We start from the raw sequence: 10,245 nt of genomic DNA on the forward strand, positions 1-10,245 counted from the left end.
GAGGATGAAGGTCCAGACTGATCTTCCTTTTGCTCTTCCATCAGCTTTTCAATCTTGTTGTTTAGTGCAGAGATAGAGCCAGTGAGCTTAGTGTGTTCTTCCTTCAGTTCTTGGATAGAGCCTTGAACAAAATTTTTCTAAGACTTCAATTGCTCTTCAATTGCAGCAATTCTTCTTTGCTGATTAGCTGCTAGTTGCCTCAATCCTTGGAGTTTAGCTTTTACTTCTTTAATCAAGTTGGTCAGATCAATTACTGAATTCCAGCATACTCCAGAATTGAACAGTGCTTTAATGATGTTACCTCCAATAAATTTTAACTGTCACTTCTCAAATCGTAGTGGAGGATCTGATGGTCTTTAAATTGGTGGAGGTTGACTGACTGGAGGCACTTTTGGAGGTGCTTGAGTAGGGATTCTTTTGCCTTTAAGTGGTGTTGGAGTGTCTTGACCACTTTCATCCTGAATTCCTTTTCCATTATAAATCCATTTGTCTTCAATTTTGACAAATCCCATTCTCTTCAGTGATTTGTCATTTTGTAGATATCTGAAGACAGTAATTCTTTTTTGGCCTCCCCTTCTAGATTCAAATTGAAATAAGTGAAGACTAATGTCAGAACCATACCATAGGAAAGTGAAGCTCCTTTTCTCTGTCCTTAAGCTTCCATGTATCTGAGCATTAAGCAGGATAGATTCAATGGCAATCCTTGAATCACATGATGCATAACTAATATGTCTCTCTCTGAGACATGATCAAATTTTCCTGTCTTCGGAAAGAACATCTTGTTGATCATGTGATGCAGCAGACGCATCTCAGCATTCAGTTAATTGGCACTGATTTCAGTCCAATCTTCTGTGATTTCTCTATTTAGAATAGTGCTTATTCCTTCGTTCCTATTCTCTAAGTGATCTCCATTCTCTCCATCATTTGAAATCCGAATAGCATCTCTGAGAATCTCTTCTGTAATCAAAATAGGGATTTTTTTTATCTTGGACGAGATCTGACCCTGTCCAAATCTGGCATTGTTGTAGAACTCTCATACCAAGTCTGGATAGGTTGGCACATTCAGTAAACAGAGATATTCCCAACCCATCTCCTTTAAATTTTGCCCTAATGGGAAGTTCTTCTCCAAAAACTCGAAATCCACTCTTCTTCCGGTGGAGATATTTCTTATGGAGAGGGGACCTTGCTTTGAAACCGAGGATGGAGGTGACAGAGGGGCCGAAACGGGTTGAGGTGGCGGCGTTTCTTGTCTTTGTGGATTCATGTCTTTCTCTGCCTTAGCCTTTGTTCTCCTCTCTATTTGTGGAGTGGTATTCTTCCTCTTTGGTCTGGATATAAGTTGCTTTCTTCTCACCATTGGAAGATCAATCGGGACCTCGAAAAGATTTTCTAGGATTTTTTTTGTTTGAAGGAGTGTTTGAAAACTGAAAAACGCTCTAAGGGGTATGAAACATTTCAGGTTCAACGTTTCAGAGAGAGAGAGAATCCTTAGAATCCGTTTCAAATAGTTCCACTTTAGTCGACTCATTCAACTTATGAGTAGTCTCCTGTAGATTAGGGGTCGACTCTTTTAACTTAAGAGTCGTCTCCTGTAGGTTAGGGGTCAACTCTTTTAAAAGAGTCGTCCCTTACTACATGAGTTGACTCCTCATTTACATGAGTCGTCTCCTCAGATAGTTCAAGAGACAAAATCTTTTTAAATAATATTCAAAAATCAATTGTAAACCACATATCAAATCAACTAAAATTCAACCAATAATAGTCAATCAAAATATGCAATTTATCATTCATAATCAATCATCAAAAAGGATCACAAATGCATAATTCACCTCTAAATTTACAAAAGACTTCTTCTTTAAAAGGTTTAGTGAAAATATCTACAATTTGTTTATCAGTATTTATAAATTCTATTTTTATATCCCAATTTTGAGCATGATCTCTTATGAAATGATGTCTGATTTCTATATGTTTAGATCTTGAGTGTTGTATGGAATTTTTAGTCAGATTTATAGCACTAGTATTGTCACACCTTATAGGAATTTTATTTTATTTTATACCATAGTCCTCAAGTTGTTACTTAATCCATAGGATTTGGGCACAGCAACTTCCTGTAGCAATATATTCAGCCTCAGCTGTAGATAGTGCTACGGAATTTTGTTTCTTTTTAAACCAAAAGATTAAGTTTGTTTCAAGGAATTGACAAGTTTCACTTGTACTTTTTCTGTCTAATCTACAACAAGCAAGATCAGCATCTGAATGTCCAATTAAGTCAATTGTAGATGTCTTAGAATACCATAAACCTAAATGTTGTGTTCCTTTTAAGTATCTTAATATCCTTTTAACAGCAATTAAGTGTGATTCTTTAGGATTTACTTGATATCTTGCAACATACAAATACTATGTATTATATCAGGTCTATTTGCTGTAAGATAAAGTAAAGATCTAATCATTCCTCTATACAGCTTTGAATTAAAGGATTTACCATACTCATCTTTTCTAATTTACAAGAGAAGCACATGGGAGTACCTAATGATTTTAAATCTTTCATACCAAACTTCTTTAAGATTTTTTTTGTGTATTTGCTTTGATAGATGAAGATTTCATCTCTTGTTTGCTTGATTTGGAGTCCAAGAAAGAAGTTGAGTTCACCCATCAAACTCATTTCGAACTCACTTTGTATGAGCTTAGCAAATACTTCACAAAAACTTTCATTAGTAGCACCAAATATAATATCATCAATATATACCTGAATAATCAGAATATCAGCATTTTTCTTTTTAATAAATAAAATTTTATCAACATTTTCTCTTGAAAAATTACTCTTTATTAAAAAGTTGCTTAATCTATTATACCAAGCTCTAGGAGCTTGCTTCAAGCCATAAAGTGCTTTATTCAATTTAAAAACATGATCTGAAAGTTTATGATTTTCAAATCCAGATGGCTGTTCTACATAAACTTTTTCAGTTATGAAACCATTTAGAAATGCACTTTTGACATCCATCTGAAATAATTTAAAGTCCATAAAGCATGTAAATGCAAGTAATAGCCTAATAGCTTCAAGTCTAGCTAAAGGTGCAAAAGTTTCATCAAAATCAATTCCTTCTTCTTGATTATATCCTTTAACAACTAATCTAGCCTTATTTCTAATTACAATTCTATGTTCATTTAATTTATTTCTAAAAACCTATTTTGTCCCAATTACAGAAATATTTTCAGGCCTTCTAGCCAAATTCCAAACATTGTTTCTTTCAAAGTGATTTAGTTCTTTTTGCATAGTCATTAACCAATTGTTATCTTTTTCTGCTTCTTCAAAAGATTTTGGTTCTATTTGAGAAACAAATGCAAGATGATTACAAACATCTCTAATGGAAGATCTAGTCCTAATGCCTTATGAAGGATCACCAATTATTAAGTCTCTAGGATGACTATGTGCATACCTCTATTCTTTTGGTAGACTAGTTTTATCTTTAAGCATTTGATCTTCTTCTTCTTGATTTTCATCATATTCTGAATTTTCAGATGTAGAAACATCCTTTAGGGTTAACTCTTTGATTTGCTTATTGAGTTCTTCTGCATCATCATCAAAATCTACATTATTTCTTGAAGAAGGGTTATTAGATTCATCAAAAATAACATGTATTAACTCTTCTACGACTAAAGTTCTCTTGTTGAATATTCTAAATGCTTTGCTTGATGAAGAATATCCAAGAAAAATGGCTTCATCTGATTTAGAATCAAACTTTTCCAAGTTGTCTTTGCCATTATTTAGAACAAAACAATTGCAACCAAAAACATGAAAGTATGAAAGATTTGGTTTCTTATTTTTCAAAAGCTCATAAGGAGTTTTCTTTAGAATTGACCTAAGAGTAACTCTATTAAGAACATGACAGGCTGTGTTTATAGCTTCAGCCCAAAGATACTTAGGTAAGTTACTTTCACATAACATAGTCCTAGCCATTTCAGTAAGAGTTCTATTATTTCTCTCTACAACACCATTTTGTTGTGGTGTTCTTGGTGCAGAAAAGTTATGATCAATATCATTTTCAGTGCAGAAATTTTCAAAGTCATGATTTTCAAATTCAGTTCCATGATCACTTCTAATCTTGATAGTTTGCAGTCCATGTTCATTTGAAATCTTTTTATACAGTTTAGTGAAAGCTGAAAATGCTTCACTTTTGTGTGCCAAAAATAAAACCCATGTATATCTAATAAAATCATCCACAATAACAAAGCCATAAAGTTTTCCATCTAGGCTTGCAGTCCTAGTTGGTCAAAATAAGTCCATGTGCAGAAGCTCTAAGGGTCTAATTATGGAGACAACATTTTTAGATTTGAAAAAAGCTCTTGTCTGTTTTCCTAGTTAGCATGCAGAGCAGATTTTATCTTTTTCAAATGATAATTTAGGCAAGCCGAAAACAAGTTCTTTTCGGATAAGTTTTGAAATTAAATCCATTCTTGCATGAGCTAACTTTCGATGCCATAACCAACTAGCTTCACTATTTTTGGTTTTCATAGCTACCAAACAATCCATGTTTTTCATGAGTATTTGATCTAAATCAACCAAATACATATTTCCATGTCTATGTCCAGTAAATATTACACCACTATCATTAGTACTAGAAACTAAGCACATAGATGATTCAAAAGTCACAACATATCCTTTATCACAGAATTGACTAATGCTTAGTAAATTATGTTTTAATCAATCTACCAATAAAACATTTTCAATAAAAGTTGTTGGAGTGATCCGAATGTTACCAATGCCAATGATTTTGCCTTTTCTATTATCACCAAAGGTAACCATTCCTCCATCTTTCTTTTTGAGGGATATGAATTGGGATTCATCCCCTGTCATGTGTCTAGAACACCCACTGTCCAAATACTATTTTCTATTTGATGCTTGGGATGCTAGACACACCTACAAAATAGAAATTTAATTCTTTATCTTTGGTACCGAAGTTTTCTTAGATCCTTGAATGTTAGCAATGATGGTTTCCATTGGAACCCATATCTTCTTAATTGAAACATTGCTCATAAGATTCTGGCTTATAGGATTGCATGTAGTGTATTTCTGTTTCAGTTTGTCTAATTTGAATAGTGCAGATTTCGGTTGAACATAAGTTGGCTTCACAAATATGTTTTTCAATAATTTCTGTTTTCTCCAAAGATTGTATCCTAAACTAGCTTTATCATAGACAGCTTTCTGACTTTCAAGAATTAGATTTAATTTCTCAGAACTTAGGGTGAATTTGTCTACTACAGGTTTCAGTTATCCAACTTTTTTAGCTATCTTTTGATTTTCTTCATGCAGTTTCTTTTCATTTTTCAGAAGCAGAACATTTTCTTTTTCCAATGATTGGTTCTTATTTTTTTAATTCCTTATTTTCTAAGCTAAATTTTTTTTATTCAGTCATTAGTTCAGAAAAAGCATCTTAAAGTTTATCAAAAATGAAATCATATTCAGTATTCAAATATACGTTATTTTCGTGTGTCATTAGACACAGATTTACAGCTTCTTGTTGCTATTCTTCTTCTCCAGAGCTGGATTCATCACTGTCACTCCAAGTAACCAGCATAGCTTTCTTCCTTAACCTTTTCGGAGCCTTTTTCAATAGAGGACAATCAGTTCTGAAGTGTCCTGATTTTTTGCACTCGTAGCAAACATTTTGCTTCTTATGATTGTTTTCCTTACTTTGCTCCTCCTTGATTACAGGTCTTTTCTTAAAGTTTTCTTTATTTCTTTTGAAAAACTTTCTAAATCTTCTTGTAATTAGGGTCATTTTCTCACTGTTATCAGATTCAGAATCCTCGCTCTCATCTTCATGTAGAGTGGACTTAGGAGCAATGATTCTGTGCTTCTTGTGTTCGTCCTCCTCAAGGTTCTGTTTCATTAAAAGCTCATGAGTCATTAAGGAACCCAACAGTTCTTCCGGTGGGAGAGAGTTGAGATCTTTGGCTTCTTGGATGGCAATGACCTTTGCTTTCCATGTTTTAGGAAGAGACCTAAGTATTTTCCAAACAAGATCACTGTTAGAGTAAGATCTACCAAGGCTTTTCAAGCCGTTTATAATATCAGTGAATCTAGTAAACATTTCAGTTATAGACTCAATTTTTTCATTTTAAATAGTTCATATTTATGTACTAGCATACTGATTTTAGATTCTTTTACCTAGTTAGTGCCTCATGTGTAATTTCCAGCCTATCCCAGATTTCTTTAGCAATCATGCAAATAGATATACGATTAAACTCATTTGCATCTAAAAAACAGTAAAGAACATTCATGGCTTTTGCATTCAACTGAGCCATTCTTTTATCATGGTTATCCCATTCAATTTCAGGTTTGAATAAGGTGATGCCATCAATAATCTTAGTTGGTGTGTGAGGTCCATTGACAATAACAATCCATAAATCATAGTCAAGTGCTTGAATAAAAATACGCATACGTGCTTTCTAATAAGTAAAGTGTGTGCCATTGAAAAGAGGTGGTTTGTTGGTAGATTACCCTTCGGTAATAGAAGTTCCCATAGAGGCTGTTATGACTTTTAACTCTTGATTGTTAGATCAATAAGTTACTATGAGTACCAGGCTCTGATACCACTTGTTGCCCAGAGGTGCAGCCCAAGAGGGAGGATGAATTGGGTCTTTTAATATTAATAGTGTGAAGAATGTGAGTTACTGTTATCTTTCAATAACTTGTAGATTTAGCAACAGAATTAAAGTTGCACAAATAAAGCAGTGGATGAAGAGAAATAAACCATACACACAAACATCAGAATTTATAGTGGTTCAGTGCACTCCCAGCACCTACATCCACTCCCCAAGCCAGCTTGAGATTTCACTATAATCCAGCAGCTTACAACCTGATTGTTTTCCTAGCTCATAATCAAAAATTCAGTTGGTTTTCCCAGGCAACCAACCGAAAATCTATCACTGTTTGTTTTCCGGAATCACAAACAACCCAGTTGGTTTTCGGACAAACCAACCAAAAACTTTACACCATTTGTTTTTCCGGGCTCACAAACAACCCAGTTGGTTTTCAGACAAACTAACCAAAAACTTTTTTCCTTGCGGAATACTCCCGATTTAGCAACTTCCAATCAAGGTTTGGAAGAGCCTTTACAAGTTTCAAATGAATGAAACTGTTATAGCAACAGTCAATCCAAATAAATAAATGTTGTAACTAAAAAACTTAAAGCTTCAGAGTATATAGAACGAATCAATAAATATAAAAGTTGAAGCCGATGAAGAAGTTGGCTGTGGAAGAATGTTCCAATACTTGAGCAGTAGCTCTTCTCGATGCAATGAGAAGCTTCGACTGATTTCCTCACAGGAGTAAGTTTCAGAAGAATGCTGGTGAGGATGATGAACTATTTAGCTTTTTCTTCTCTTTTCCTTAATGGAAACTTTTCTTTCTTAATAGAATCTTTTTCACTTTCCTTGTTGTTTCCCTTCTAAGGTTTCCTTGAATTTATAGACGAGTTCTTCGGAGGGATTTGAATTTCTTTCTTTCCGTTCTGATGGGAATCTTTTCTATTACAGAAGAAGAGTTGCAAGCTTTCCGTTGTGGTCCCAGCAATACTGGGGTCGACTTATGTAACTCAGGGGTCGACTCATGTTTATCCTGGATCGGCACTTCAAGATATTGAGACGACTCTTGCTGTGATAGCTTCAAAGGGTCGACTCTTTAACCTTAAAGGTCGACTCATCTTCTTCAGGAATCGCCTCTTTAAATACAAGGGTGGACTCATCCAGTAATTTTTCTGACTAATGCTAAGACTGAACTGGGGTCGACTCTTCAAACGCAAGGGTCGACTCTTCAATTTCGGGGGTCGACTCATTTGGAACAAGGGTCGACTCTTCAATTTCAGGGGTCGACTCATTTGGAACAAGGATCAACTCTTCAAACTTTGTCTCAGGCAGTAAAAGCTCTCTATTAATTTAAACTATACAAGGGTCGACTCATGTTTTGCGGGGATCGACTCATTAACTATGCTACTTGAAGAAAACATGCCAGAGTCAACTCAAACTTGTCCTTTTTGCTTAGGGGTCGAGTCAAATTTTTCAACCAGAAAACTTTAAACTTCATCTTTGATCTCCATGGATTAGATTAGAATCATTTTCCTTGCCAAACATATCCAATGAAGTGTTTGTGAAGAACTTATGATTTTGCAGTGCTTCATTTTTTCTGATTTTTCTTAACTTATAAAACTTCACAATTAAGCCAACATCATTAGCATACAACATCATCTCAAGTGTTTTGTAATCATCAAAATTCATCCTTTAAGGTTGACAATTACTCTAATAAATTATTAATCTTATAAAAATATGTTATTTTTCATTATAGAATTAATATTTTTATTTATACTTATAATATATTTTTTCATACTAATAATTATTTTGATTAGGAAAATAAGGACAAATATCCCATTACCGAGTTGGGCGGTGATTTAGGATCACTACCACGTAGGATCACCATGGTGCAACCAAATGCGATGATCTCATCACCTCCACCTACATCACTCTTGATCCTGCAATGATCACTCCATACCAAATGCCTCCTTAAGGAAATGGGTCATGAAATTCCTGCAGAGCTGGCCTAGGCAAAACAAAGCCACAGGTGTGAGACCTTAACAATAATCCATCCTCTACAAATGAGCACTTGGATCGCATTGAGTCATTTGTCTTTATGTTTGGTACACCAAACCCCAGTAGTTGTTAGGAAAGAAGTAGTGCATTCTTATACCTACCATGCCATCTCAAACCCTTCCCTACCAATCCATTAGCTACAAGTTTATGTACGCCAAAAGCAGACAATTCCTCAGCTCTAGGAAGATGAGAAGGCGTGAAGGTTATAGCTAGAACCAAAATACACCGTTAATGAATATATTATATAATTTATGTCATTGCCAATTTGAATTGGAGAAGGTTAATGATTCTAAACAAGTTGTTGATGATATGCATTCTGCATTTTATGCCCATCCAGAGAACTGATGCTGATCGCCATCAGAACGTAAATGATTCTAAATCTTGGTCTTGATACTCTTGTATAGGGTGGTGGCCGAGGCAGACTCCAAAAACATGCTTAGGAATGTAGCGGATAGACCTTGTCAAATGCTTACGAAAAATCAGATAACTTTGTTTATGCATCAAGATTCCAAAATCCATGATTTTTCACACAACCTCTACATTACATCCAACAATTTATATTACGGATTTGCAACATGGATCATGTAACCTTTCATATTAGTGACTAAAATTCTGCATGTATATAAGCACACCAGCCGTACAAAGACAAACCAGAGAAATGGTTTAAGCTAATATGAGAGCATGATAATAATAATCCATACCCACTGCACAGCTGTGCGCAAGTAGCTAGCTCACCTGTGACGGTCCGCACCCGACACCATGCCTCAGATCTAGAGTGCATATTGAGCAATGCCATGGTAACTTAGAAAAATCACTCAAAAATGTCATTCCAGTGCATCTCACCAATCAATTTGCTTCGTTTAATGGCACACTTCACGATACCAATTCAAAAGGAGCAATGAGAATAAACCACACCGAGTGACCTTTTTAAATTGTTTGAGCATTTCTGAAACAGTGCTGCTACCCAGCACCACTTCCCCAGTCGCAGCATGAAGCTACCAAAGCAGTCAGAGATTGGTGCAGTACATGGACTTAGTGGATGACAGACACACAATGAATGCCATGAGCAGAGAGCAGGCTGATGCTATGAAGCCTTTTCCAAACAATATGCTGCATCCATTTCACAGGACCTAAAATTTGTGGCATAAAAGCAGCACCCAGAATTTACAATATATATGGTATCAGCAGCTTCAATTCCTCCAGAAGTCCAGGTAACCTAGTCCTTGCCAAGAATTTAGCTAGCAAAATTTGCACCGTTAACCCAAAAGGAAAAAAAAAATTGTTCAAAACATTCAATAATCTGATCATGAGAAAATAAGTGCGAGTATGGGAGTACCAATATCAAGAGCCAGAGTTGAGCTCACCAGCATGATGCATTTGGCAAAAATCTCGAGTAATTATCTATAGCTAATAATACAATAAATGCTTGTTGTATTCAATTAAATCATGGATCACCCTGAACAGGAAAATATATTATTTAACCCAGAACCCACCGCAATCTGGGAGATACCTGACATAAGCATGACGAGTAAATACCAAACTATGCTTTGTATTAATTTCTTTCATGCAGAAGATCAAAAGTGGCTCCTGAGAACGTCC

This window comes from Phoenix dactylifera, chromosome 17 (assembly GCF_009389715.1).
Source record: "Phoenix dactylifera cultivar Barhee BC4 chromosome 17, palm_55x_up_171113_PBpolish2nd_filt_p, whole genome shotgun sequence".
NCBI lineage: Eukaryota > Viridiplantae > Streptophyta > Magnoliopsida > Arecales > Arecaceae > Phoenix > Phoenix dactylifera.